We start from the raw sequence: 13,194 nt of genomic DNA on the forward strand, positions 1-13,194 counted from the left end.
GTGTCTCTATTTCCTTCAGTTCTGCTGTGATTTTAGTTATTTCTTGCCTTCTGCTAGCTTTTGAATGTGTTTGCTCTTGCTTTTCTAGTTCTTTTAATTGTGATGTTAGGGTGTCAATTTTGGATCTTTCCTGCTTTCTCTTGTGGGCATTTAGTGCTATAAATTTCCCTCTACACGTTGCTTTAAATGTGTCCCAGAGATTCTGGGATGTTGTGTCTTTGTTCTCGTTGGCTTCAAAGAACATCTTTATTTCTGCCTTCATTTCATTATGTACCCAATAGTCATTCAGGAGCAGGTTGTTGAGTTTCCATGTAGTTGAGCGGTTTTGAGTGAATTTCTTAATCCTGAGTTCTAGTTTGATTGCACTGTGGTCTGAGAGACAGTTTGTTATAATTTCTGTTGTTTTACATTTGCTGAGGAGAGCTTTACTTCCAACTATGTGGTCAATTTTAGAATAGGTGTGGTGTGGTGCTGAAAAAAATATATATTCTGTTGGTTTGGGGTGGAGAGTTCTGTAGATGTCTATTATTTCCACTTTGTGCAGAACTGAGTTCAATTCCTGGGTATCCTTGTTAACTTTCTGTCTCGTTGATCTGTCTAATGTTGAGAGTAGGGTATTAAAATCTCCCATTATTATTGTGTGGGAGTTTAAGTCCCTTTGTAGGTCACTCAGGACTTGCTTTATGAATCTGGGTGCTCCTGTGTTGGGTGCATATATATTTAGGATAGTTAGCTCTTCTTGTTGAATTGATCCCTTTACCATTATGTAATGGCCTTCTTTGTCTCTTTTGATCTTTGTTGGTTTAAAGTCTGTTTTATCAGAGACTAGGATTGCAACCCCTGCCTTTTTTTGTTTTCCATTTGCTTGATAGATCTTCCTCCATCCCTTTATTTTGAGTCTATGTGCGTCTCTGCACGTGAGATGGGTTTCCTGAATACAGCACACTGATGGGTCCTGACTCCTTATCCAGTTTGCCAGTCTGTGTCTTCTAATTGGAGCATTTAGCCCATTTACATTTAACATTAATATTGTTATGTGTGAATCTGATCCTGTCATTATGATGTTAGTTGGTTATTTTGCTCGTTAGTTGCTGTAGTTTCTTCCTAGCCTCGATGGTCTTTACAATTTGGCATGTTTTTGCAGTGGCTGGTACTGGTTGTTTCTTTCCATGTTTAGTGCTTCCTTCAGGAGCTCTTTTAGGGCAGGCCTGGTGGTGACAAAATCACTCAGCGTTTGCTTGTCTGAAAAGTATTTTATTTCTCCTTCACTTATGAAGCTTAGTTTGGCTGGATATGAAATTCTGGGTTGAAAATTCTTTTCTTTAAGAATGTTGAATATTGGCCCCCACTCTCTTCTGGCTTGTAGAGTTTCTGCCAAGAGATCAGCTGTTAGTCTGATGGGCTTCCCTTTGTGGGTAACCCGACCTTTCTCTCTGGCTGCCCTTAACATTTTTTCCTTCATTTCAACTTTGGTGAATCTGACAATTATGTGTCTTGGAGTTGCTCTTCTCAAGGAGTATCTTTGTGGTGTTCGCTGTATTTCCTGAATCTGAATGTTGGCCTGCCTTGCTAGATTGGGGAAGTTCTCCTGGATAATATCTTGCAGAGTGTTTTCCAACTTGGTTCCATTCTCCCTGTCATTTTCAGGTACACCAATCAGACGTAGGTTTGGTCTTTTCACATAGTCCCAAATTTCTTGGAGGCTTTGTTCGTTTCTTTTTATTCTTTTTTCTCTAAACTTCCCTTCTTGCTTCATTTCATTCATTTCATCTTCCATCACTGATACCCTTTCTTCCAGTTGATCGCATCGGCTACCGAGGCTTCTGCAATCTTCGCGTAGTTCTCGATACTTGGCTTTCAGCGCCATCAGCTCCTTTAAGCCCTTCTCTCCATTGGTTATTCTAGTTATCCATTCTTCTAATTTTTTTTCAAAGTTTTTAACTTCTTTGCTATTGTTTTCAATTTCCTCCCGTAGCTCGGAGTAGTTCGGTCGTCTGAAGCCGCCTTCTCTCAACTCGTCAAAGTCATTCTCCATCCACCTTTGTTCCGTTGCTGGTGAGGAACTGCGTTCCTTTGGAGGAGGAGAGGTGCTCTGCTTTTTAGAGTTTCCAGTTTTTCTGCTCTGTTTTTTCCCCATCTTTGTGGTTTTATCTACTTTTGGTCTTTGATGATGGTGATGTACAGATGGGTTTTTGGTGTGGATGTCCTTTCTGTTTGTTAGTTTTCCTTCTACCAGACAGGACCCTCAGCTACAGGTCTGTTGGAGTTTGCTAGAGGTCCACTCCAGACCCTGTTTGGCTGGGTGGCAACAGCGGTGGCTGCAGAACAGCAAATTTTCGTGAGACCACAAATTCAGCTGTCTGATAGTTCCTCTGGAAGTTTTATCTCAGAGGATTACCTGGCCGAGTGAGGTGTCAGTCTGTCCCTACTGGGGGGTGCCTCCCAGTTAGGCTGCTCGGGGGTGAGGGACCCACTTTAGGAGGCAGTCTGTCCATTCTCAGATCTCTAGCTGCGTGCTGGGAGAACCACTACTCTCTTCTGATTTAGCGTGATTCTTAAGGGACCTAGGATTTTTGGAATGATAAGTCAGCATTGGCTTCAACTTAAAGTCACTGGCTGCAGTATCCTCTAGCAAGAGAGTCAGTCTGTCCTTTGAAGCTTTGAAGCCAGGCCTTAACTTCTCCTGTCTAGCTATGGAAGTCCTAGATGTCATCTTCTTCCAATAGAAGGCTGTTTTATCTACGTTGAAAAATCTGTTGTTTGTGTAGCCACCTTCATCAATGATTTTAGCCAGATCCTCTGGATAACTTGCTACAGCTTCTCCATCAGCACTTGCCGTTTCACCTTGCATTTTATTGTTGTGGAGATGGCCTTTCCCTAAACTTCATGAGCCAATCTCTGTTAGCTTCTGCCTTTTCTTCTGCAGCTTCCTGACCTCTCTCTGCCTTCATAAATTTAAGAGATTCTACTCTATTATTTAGGACTTTGCTCTGGATTAGGCTTTGGCTTGGGGAATGTTGTGGCTAGTTTAATCTTCTATACAGACCACTAAAACTTTTTCCAGATCAGTAATAAGGCTGATTCACTTTCTTATCAGTTGTGTACTCACTGGAGTAGCACTTTTATTTTCCTTCAAGAACTTTTAGTTTGCCTTTGCAACTTGGCTAACTCCTTGGCACAAGAAGCCTAGCTTTTGGTCTATCTTGGCTTTCCTTATGTCTTCCTTACTAAGCTTAATCATTTCTAGCTTTTAATTTAAAGTGAGAGATATGCGACTCTTCCTTTCACTTGAACATTTAGAGGCCATTGCAGGGTTATTAACTGGGTTAGTTTCAATGTTGTGTGTCAGGGAATAGGGAGGCCTGAAGAGAGGGAGAGAGAGGTGGGAACAGCCGGTTGGTGGAGCAGTCAGAACATACACAATACTTATTAAATTCACCATCTTATATGGGCACAGCTCACGGCATCCCAGAGCAATTACGGTAGTAACATCAAAGGCCACTGATTACAGTCATAATAACAGATATCATAATAATTAAAATGTTTGAAATATTGTAAGAATTACAAAAATGTGACACAGAGACACGAAGTAAGCTCATGCTGTTGGAAAAAATGGTGCCGACAGACTTGTTCAACACAGGGTTGTCAAAAAGTTTCAATTTGTAAAAACTGCAATATCCATAAAGTGCTACAAAATGAGGTATGACTCTATTAATATTGCCAGATAAACAAGATTCCTTGTTGCCTGGTGGAACTGTAAGGAGCATTGACTGCTTTAGCTAAGTATTGTTGCCAGGGTCAGTTCTGTCATTTGGGAAAGAGGCAGTGACTAGAGTTGATTAGTTGTAGCTAACCAGTCAACTAATGTTGTTAAACTAGGGGAACAGTTGGGGGAGGGGGTATGTTGGAGAGCCTGATTCGTAGCACTTGCCAAAATATAAATACTACAAGTCTGATTTCAAGCTATCAGTGGTTTAACAGTGGGCTCACAAAATTCCTGAAAATTGAGTAATTGGCTTTCATAAGCTAATATGACCTAGCTCTAGCATACCACCACAGCTCTTCTCTGAGAGCCAATGTCCCAGTTTCTGGTAAAAGATATCCCAGGAAACCTTCCTTCCTGTACTTGCTCAGGATTTCCCAGGTAGGCTTGCATCATTGGGGTGATGCTGGTCCTATCATCACATTTTCCTTCATCACATTATAGTGGCTGGTGATTCAGGAAAACCCCCTTTAAGGAAATCTGTCAAGTGTGCCGAATTTTGTATGAGAAAATAAAAGTGAAAATGCTAATAAAAATCAATGATGCCAACTTATCAGGGAGCTCTCAGTGAAAAACAGATTAGAAGTAATGCCCAAATAGCATATAGTTTCAATTTATTCATTGTACACTAGATGCAGTTAAATGAAGTCTCATATCTTGGGACAAAACAAGAGTGAGGGCATTTTAAATTGGGCACATTTTTGTCTATAAGCAGGCAGGTACATTGATGGAGGCGAGGAAGTCCTTTAACTCATCTCTATGACCGGCATCACTAGGAAGAAGAAAGACTAGGATCACATCAAAGCATATGTTCAGATGTGGCCAGCAGAAGCCTTGGCTGTATTGCTGTGGCTATTTCTCCTTTCTGTGGTGTCCTGGGAAGCTTGGCCTAGGCGTGGTGAATTTTTCTTCTTTGACTAAGTTTGCAGAATCATAAGATTGAATGTTTAGAAGGGCATTTAGGTGACTGCATAAACATCCTCCTCAACATCCCTGACAAACAATCATTTACTTAGTCTTGAAGGCCTCCATTAAAAGGGGGTACTTAGCTTCCTGATGCTTCTGTTTACATTTCTAGGCAATTCTGTTTGGTGGAAAATTTCCCCTCAGGCAAATTAGGATCTTCATTTCTGCAGCTGATCTTTTGGCTTTTCTCTGGACACATAGGATCTAGGATGGACACACAGCTTTACAATTAGTCAGATGCATTTCAATTCGGTTCTACAAACATTTCCTGAGTCCTTATCATGGCTAGAATACAAAGATGCATTAGCTTAGTTTCCATTCTTGAGAAGCTCATGGTTTGGCAACTTAGAAAGTTTCGCAAAAAGATATTCTAATTCCATTATGTATCCTATAATAGGTGGCCTCCTTTCTCTTTACTTCAATCACAAGCTTACAACAGCAGCTTCCATCTTCTGACACGAGCTCGTCATCCCAACCAGCAATTTGTTCGTCTAGGGGTTTGTCCCTGACCAAACTACACCATCAGTAACCACAGCCATAGTTGATTGATCCAAGAATGGGCTCCTGACCAAAGCTGGCCACTCAAATCTTTTATCTCAGATTTTAAAATTTGGTATCAAAAAGGGTATAAGCCAGTCTGTCTAATGACTGACTTTCTAATGACTGCAAAGCTGTGCAGTGCTGTGGCTGATTCCTGACACTCTGTAGTGAGAAGGAATGAAGCAGATATGCAGAAAGGAGAAACAAGTAATGGAGAGAGGGTCCTGGCAGAATTTCCTTCCTTGGCTCCAGTTTTCCTGAGACTTACTTCTATCCCTGCCCTTCTCATGCCCAGCTCATCTCTGGCATCTCTGGGTCAACACATTCCCCTTTGAATGTTTTGAAATGTTGAAAGTTTTAAGCTGCTTTGCATTTTGTTTCACTTTTGTTTGTTTGCTTGCCTTTTTTTTTTTAATTTAGAAGAGAAAAGGGCAACATGAAGGGATTAGAAATTAGTGTTGGTGCTCCATATCCCCACCCCTTTGCTGGGGCAAACTTGACCAATGGGTATCACAGAGGGACAGGTTGTGTATCAAAAAGAGGAAAAGGCTCATGTTTCCTTGGAAGGCATTTGGCTGGGAGTCAGTGAGAGATGGAGAAAAATGAAATAGGAATTCAGGTGGCAGTCAGCCTGCTATTGAGTGGGAATTATTCTCTTGGTGAGAGAGGTTTGTATTCACCTCTGCTTGCTGAGGGCATCTTGTGTGTTTACTCCAGGTCTGCTACTGAAACAGTTAACTTCTGGGTGGTGCAGTAAGGCTGAATGGAGATGGGGCCCTTCCTTCATCAGTTAATAGAGGGTTGACTATATACCAGACACTATAAATTGATATTTACCTAAATACTTGTATATATAATTTCAAATTTATTTACATATAAATCCCATGGTATTATCATGAAGTTGGGATGTATCCACATTTTACCAATGAGGAACCAGAGACTGAAAGAGTCAATCAGTTGTTTGAGGCTCACAGAGTTATAGAGTGACAGTGGGGATGGGAACTCAGCTTCTGACTCCAAACTCTATTGTACATCCCTCTCTTCTGAGAGAGACAGAGGATCTGGCTCTTTAAGGATCTGCCCAGTTTGAGGACTGCTGCAGCAAAGATAATCCACTAGTGTGGTCTGGAGACTGAGTTCCCTGGGAAAGGCCTCCTTCTCACCTCCAGCACTCTCTCTATTTCCTGCATAAAGGGAGGAGTGAATGTTTCAAGGCAGGTTTCTTCTCTGGCAAGAGCCCAGGACTCTGCAGGCTGAACCAGCATCCTACAGCCAGGTGCGTCCGGCCTCAGTCACTGTGCCTGGCCAGATGAGGCTCTGGGGTGGCATCTGCCTGTGGTTGGCAAGACTTCTGAGAGGGCTGCCTAATCCCAAATGATAATAATGACAACAATAGTGGTGATAATAGAGGGCTTTATGTGTGCAAAATGTGGTTCAATCCCAAAAGGTTCAGGAACACTATAAAAGGTCCTGATAAGTATCATTATCTCTTGGGCGGGCAACAGGTTTACCTTGAGGGCAAATGCTGCAATGGGAGGTAAAGAGCCTGAGAGGTAATGAGATCAGGTAACAATAATGATAGCAAGTGCTAATGCCAGTAGCCAAGAAAAAGGACAAACGGGAAGTCATGTTTGGAGACTCTGGGTTAGTTAAAAAAGAATTCTTCTTCCCTATTTTCCTTTGGACATGAATTATTAGCAACAAATGATAGAGCACAGGCTCTTGTTCAGAGCTAAAGAGATGAGCCCTGTTTAGGTGGCCATCTGCTTTGCATGTGTGGAGAATGTCTGGTCTGCACAGTGCACACGCAAGGGTCTCTGGGGTTTCACAGGGAATGTTAATGAATAAACATAGTCGAGTGTAAGGCAAATATAGTACAAATAAAATGAGAGCAATGTGACACATGGCAAGGTATGCTTGGCTTCAATATTGGGGCATGATAAGGAGGGGTGGGGTCTGCAGCAAACTAGAGGGAGAACCATGTGCCACCACTGAAGGAAGCAGCTCTATTTAAATCCAACCAGAGCTGGCCCTGTGTTGCCAGTTCTTTCAATTTTGGGAAGAAACTGACACTCCAAATTGTTGTGGAGAATCTCTTAAATTTAAAATATTGTTAACTACTTTAAACATTTTCAAATGCTGTTGGCTACGTCCTGTCTGGTTGGGGTTTTTCTCCTAAGGAAACCCTTCAATTATCTCAAATTTCAAAGATGTTTAGCCTTATTATGCACATGGAGTTAGAGGAGACAGCTGGCCCATTGTGCATGCTGTATCCCCCCATCCAAGATTATAAAAGAAGCCAGTGGGAAGGAGGAGAGATAGCCCAGGCTCATGTGTGTCTAGACACTGCATGGAGTATGGGCTGGATGGGGCTGCCAAGGTGTGGCCACGAGTGTGGTCAGATGAGAACATCACAAATGAGCTTAGTAGAAGGAGAGGCTGGCAAGGGTGAAATCCAATGGGGCTACTGAAGATAAACGGGAACTATGACAAAATTTTATCTCTTCTGGCTTTTTCCTGCTCCCTTTCTTTCTCTCTACTGCCCTATTATCCATTTTCTCTTTCTCTATCTTCCTTTTTTCCTTCCTTCCTTCCCACAAATTCACTGGCCACTCACATAGTGTCGGAAGCTTTACAGGCTATGGGAACGTAATCTAGGCATACAATTATGTTTTCAACTTTTATTTTCTCCCATGAAAGCTGTTTCACATAAAAAGAGCTATAGAGGTTTTTTTTTAAAAAAATCAAATCTGAAGGTAAGCTTGACAAGATCAGGCATTATATAAGTGGTGTAATTTTTTTCTTTGAGAGAATCACTTCAACAAGACACACAGTCACAGCAGCAATTTAACAATAGCAAGAGGCCTCATGGCTGTCAGTGATCAGAGACCCACCAGGTGCCTGAGATATTGCAGGCAGAGACTACAAATGGTGGATTCAATGTGATGCCTGAATTGAAAGTTGTAAGGGAAATCTATCTTTTTCTCACATGGCCCACATCCCCCTGTGAGGCATGTCCAGCCTGGTGCAGAACAGGGCAGAAAGGCCTTCTGTAGGAGGGAACATCTAGAGGGATGAGTGGAACCTAGCCGGGTAGAGAAACAGGAAAGAAAAGAACATTCCAGAGAAAGCAACAGTAGGTGCAATGACCGTGAGTTGACAGACCATGCAGCTCTTTTGGGCACCTGAAAATGCTTCAGTCTAGCTGGAGGAGATGGTATACTCAGGGGCAAAACTAAAGCTATAAGTAGGAGATGGATAATTAAGGGCCTTGTATATTGTGTCAGGAAGTTTTACTCTATCCCCAAGTAGGTTTTTGGTGGGAGAGTAACATTGTCAGTCTTGTGTTTTAGGAAGATCACTTTGATTGCCATGCGGGGAGTGAACTGTGGGAGGACCCCAGTGGAGGTAGCAAGACTAAACCAGAAGAGAGTCACAGTAGTCCAGATAAGAGATGGATATATTATCAATCAGTGAGTTTTTACTGAGAAAGGACTACACTAATAGTTGTATGTGATACAGCAGACAATTTTTGACCTCAAGGATCTTTGCTGGATTGTCAAGACAAATAGATCGTCCATTCAATTGTTTAATTCAATTCAATTTAAAAATATTCATAAAATCTGTACTACAGAGAAGCAATGTTCCAAGGCACAGATCAATAAGACATGGTTACTGCCACGAAGGAGCTTATAGTCTCTTGGGGGAGGCAAATACAACCAAATACCATGCATGGTATACAGCATGGGTCCCCAACCCCCAGGCTGTGGACTGCTACTGGTCTGTATAAGCCTGCACAGCAGGAGGTGAGTGGCCGGCCAGCAAGTGTAGCTTCGTCTGTATTTACAGCCTCTTCCCATTGCTCGCAGTGCTGCCTGAGCTCCACCGCCTGTCAGATCAGCAGCGGCATTAGATTCTCATAGGAGTGGAACCCTATTGTGAACTGTGCATGTGAGGGATCTATGTTTTATACTCCTTATGAGAATCTAATGCCTGATGATCTGTCACTGTCTCCCATCACCCCCAAATGGGACCATCTAGTTGGAGGAAAACAAGCTCAGGGCTCCCAATGATTCTACATTATGGTGGGTTGTATAATTATTTCATTATATATTACGAGGTAATAATAATAGCAATAAAATGCACAATAAATGTAATGTGCTTGAATCATCTGGAAACCATTCCCCTGCCCTCGGTTCATGGAAAATTGTCTTCCATGAAACTGGTCCCTGGTGCCAAAAAGGTTCGAGACCACTCGTATAGAATATAATTGTAGTGTACAAGTAAGTTAACTGGCCTGCACTGGTCATGCCCTCTTATTGTAATGAGTGCCAGCCCACTGATTTACTCAGCCTCATCTTCTATATTTAGCTCACTTGGGCCAACCACAATCTTGTGTGGAATATTATCTTTATTCCCATTTCATAGGTGAGAAACTGAGGCTCAGAGAGATTACAAAGGAGCACAGATGGGATTTTTACTCCAGGTCCTCTAGTCTCATTATCCCATTTTTTGAGGATTATACTGATGTTTCCTAAACTTTAGTCATTGTTTCTGATTTTTACAATAATTATATAAGCCTGCACAATTATTTACTTTATTTCACTTTAAACTGATTCATTGTTCATGTTAAATAATTTATTCTGAAAAGAAAGTCATGTGAACCTAATGAATAGAAAATATCACTTGCCACAAACATAAAATAACTGTAAAATTAAATATGTCAAAACAATAGTATTAAAAGACTCATTGCATACAGTAGCCTGATTGAGGTCTGAGTCTGATGTCAGCTGACTCTTTGTTAAAAAGGGAAACTTGCAAGTGTTGAAAGGTGCTAAAGACCTGGTAGCACTAAATTGGCACTTAGCTTTGACTCATCATAAGGCTCTAAAGATAATTGAGCCTTATGGGAATAACTTCCTCACTCCGAGATTTAATGTTATTTAATGGTATCTATCTACCACCTCACATATAGCACGTCATCCACGGGCAGACACCGTGAAGTGTCCCATCTCCCTTCTTCCTTTTTGCAACCATCTTTCCTTGCTACAAGCTGCCATCCTGTGAGGTCACTGGTGGGGTTGAGGGGACATCCTTTTAGGCAGGTAAAGAAGAGTGAACCTTCCAGACAGTACCATAGGGTGTCAAGGTGGCCACTAGGGTTTCAGTCTAGGGAAATATGATTGTGCTATACAGCGATGATCCCCTTGTGATAACAGGCAAAGGTTAGTGAGATATTCTGCTTTGCTCTAAGCACTGGGTTCTCTTTTTCTTTTTTCTTTTTATTTTGAGACAATCTCACTCTGTCACCCAGGCTGGAGTGCAGTGGTGCCATCTCAGCTCACTGCAACCTCTGCCTCCCAGGTTCAAGCGATTCTCTAGCCTCAGCCTCCAGAGTAGCTGGGATTATAGGCGCACACTACCTGCCTGGCTAATTTTTGCATTTTTAGTAGAGACAGGGTTTCACCATGTTGGCCAGGCTGGTCTCGAACTCCTGGCCTCAGGTGATCCACCCACCTCAGCCTCCCAAAGTGCTGGGATTACAGGTGTGAGCCACTGCGCCCGACTGTCTTCTTTCCTCCTTTTGTGAGACCGGGGCCACTTCTGCCTCGTGTTCCTATCTCTCAGCATTCATGAGCCTTCCCTCACTTTGTTAATGATATTTCATGATATTTTTATATTATTACCCAATACAACTTTTAGGATGTAGAGAGAAAGGAACAGACTTTGGAGATTCTTCAGAATCTGTGAGCCTAGAAGATAGAAACCGTGGAGCAGAAGTTGGTGATGGGGAGGTTATATCAGCTTGGTTTGCCTGTCCACAGGGACGTCCATAAACTTAGATCACTGGCCATTCATGGGGGATGACCAAAGGCTGTGGCTAGAGAGCAGTCCCAAGGCAGGATTTAGAGCAGGTGAAAAGCCTGCCCCCAAATGAGCAGGGACAGGAGAAGTATGAACACTGCACTTATATCTCCCCTGTAGGCTGGGGGATTGGAGGTGGGATTCTCAACCATTTGTGAGTGAGCTTTTGCCTTGATGGTCCTCTCTGACTTGAATGTCCAAGAGTGAGGACTCCACAGAAACCTTACCCATCTGATATAGTTTGGCACTATGTTTGGACCCAAATCTCACATTGAATTGTAATCCCCAATGTTGGGGGAGGGACCTGGTGGGAGGGGATTGGAACATGGGGGCAGATTTCCCCCTTGTGTTCTCGTGATAGTGAGTGAGTTCTCCTGAGATCTGGTTTAAACGTGTGTGGCACCTCCCGTTCACCCTCTTTTCCTCCTGCGCAGCCATGTGAAGAAGATGCTTGCTTCCCGTTTGCCTTCTGCCGTGATTGTAAGTTTCGTGGGGCCTCCACAGCCATGCTTCCTGTACTGCAGAACTGTGAGTCGATTAAACCTCTTTTCTTCATAAATTACCCAGTTTCCGGTAGTTCTTTACAGCAGTGCAAGATGGACTAATACACCACCTAAGTGATGTATTTGTTGCTCCAGCTCTGTATATACCTAATTTGTACATCACCTGGGACCTTGCTTTTCTTTGAGTTAAATGATTTTATATGTTAACTACTCTACTTTAATGATCACAATTTATCATATACTTTTTCAGCATCTCAATAAAAAAATTCTTTCAAAATTCAGGAGACTATCATTTGAGTCTGCTTTACAAGGTGATTTATTTCTGTCAGTATTCCAGTGAGAGGAGGACTTTTGTTTATGTGACACACACTGGGGATATACAAAGAGCAAAAGACCCCCTGTCAAACATGACTGCAAGTGAAGACATGTCTAAACACACACAACTTCATATGAAAGACTAAAGGAAGAAGAAAATTGATTATAATACCAACTCTTGCATTTCTCTGAATTTTAGCATAGCAGCTTTTCATGTGAATGAATGTTCAGAAATTTGGGTCTGAACAAAGTAAAAATGCATCCATAAATTTTTAAAAGACAGATTTTAAAATCTCATTTAATACAAAAGAAAATCTGATTTCTTTCTAGAATGTCTTTTTAGATAGTACACATCTATGCCAGGTAAGGTGCTGCAGATACTGGTATACAGAAATTAGAAGACATAATCATGGCTTTCAGGAAATTTGTAATCCCTTGAGAGAAACACACACAAATAAACTATGATAAAAGTACAACAGAGGAATTTAAAAGTGACAGGTGAACCCAGGTGCTGGATGTTATATCAGCTTCAGAGAGGAGGTCCATAGAGGAGATGACATTTGAGTTAGTTCTTGAAGGATGAAGAGGATTTTGCAAGGAGTGGAGAAAAGAGATTAGACACAAAGGGAACAGTGGGAGCAAAGACAAAGAGACAAGAATGTGCATACCTGTTTGCAGAATGTAAGTGATGATGGAAGCATTGTGTTTATTTGAGGGAAAATGACAGTGTAAAGGTGAAAAGGTGAGTAGGAGCCCAACTGTGAAGGTCTTTGAATGGTGCCTGGATTTCCTTCTTCTAGACATGGATGGCCATCACAGGCTCTTAATCAGGAGAGTGATGATGATGTGATATTTTGATTTAGAAAGCTAAACAAGGAGATCAGGCAAGAGGTTTTTTACATTGGCTCAAGTAAAATGATCTTTTATGTATCTTACACCAATTCTGTTCTCTCTTTTTTTCTAAGAAGTATACTGAAATAAAAGATATTTGTTTTGAAGAGACTCGATGTATTTGCCACACAAATAACTCAGCTTGTTCCAATGAGTGAAGTCTTAAAATGTAGCAGAAGGGATGGAAAAGGGCTGCCCTCACTGGATTTCTGGTTCTTATCTTTTCAATATGTGGAATGTTACTGAGATGCAAGTAAGGGAGGAAGAGGGAAGAAACCATGTGTGTCAGACTTTGCCTGTTCCTCCAAGAAGACAGATTTTTTTTTTCCTGAGGCTCTTCAGATCAAATTA

General features: G+C 41.8%; 1 long non-coding RNA gene across 1 annotated transcript in view; it reads left to right on the top strand.

The window, feature by feature from the left end:
* Positions 1-13,194, top strand: part of LOC131382287 (uncharacterized) — a 312,337-nt gene that overhangs the window by 41,780 nt on the left and 257,363 nt on the right. The window contains exons 2-3 of the long non-coding RNA XR_009211603.1: positions 8,623-8,742; positions 11,569-11,662. This is a non-coding gene — a long non-coding RNA (uncharacterized LOC131382287). The remainder of the gene's footprint in view (positions 1-8,622; positions 8,743-11,568; positions 11,663-13,194) is intronic.

The sequence above is a fragment of the Hylobates moloch genome, unplaced genomic scaffold (genome assembly GCF_009828535.3).
Source record: "Hylobates moloch isolate HMO894 unplaced genomic scaffold, HMol_V3 SCAFFOLD_22, whole genome shotgun sequence".
Classification (NCBI taxonomy): Eukaryota; Metazoa; Chordata; class Mammalia; order Primates; family Hylobatidae; genus Hylobates; species Hylobates moloch.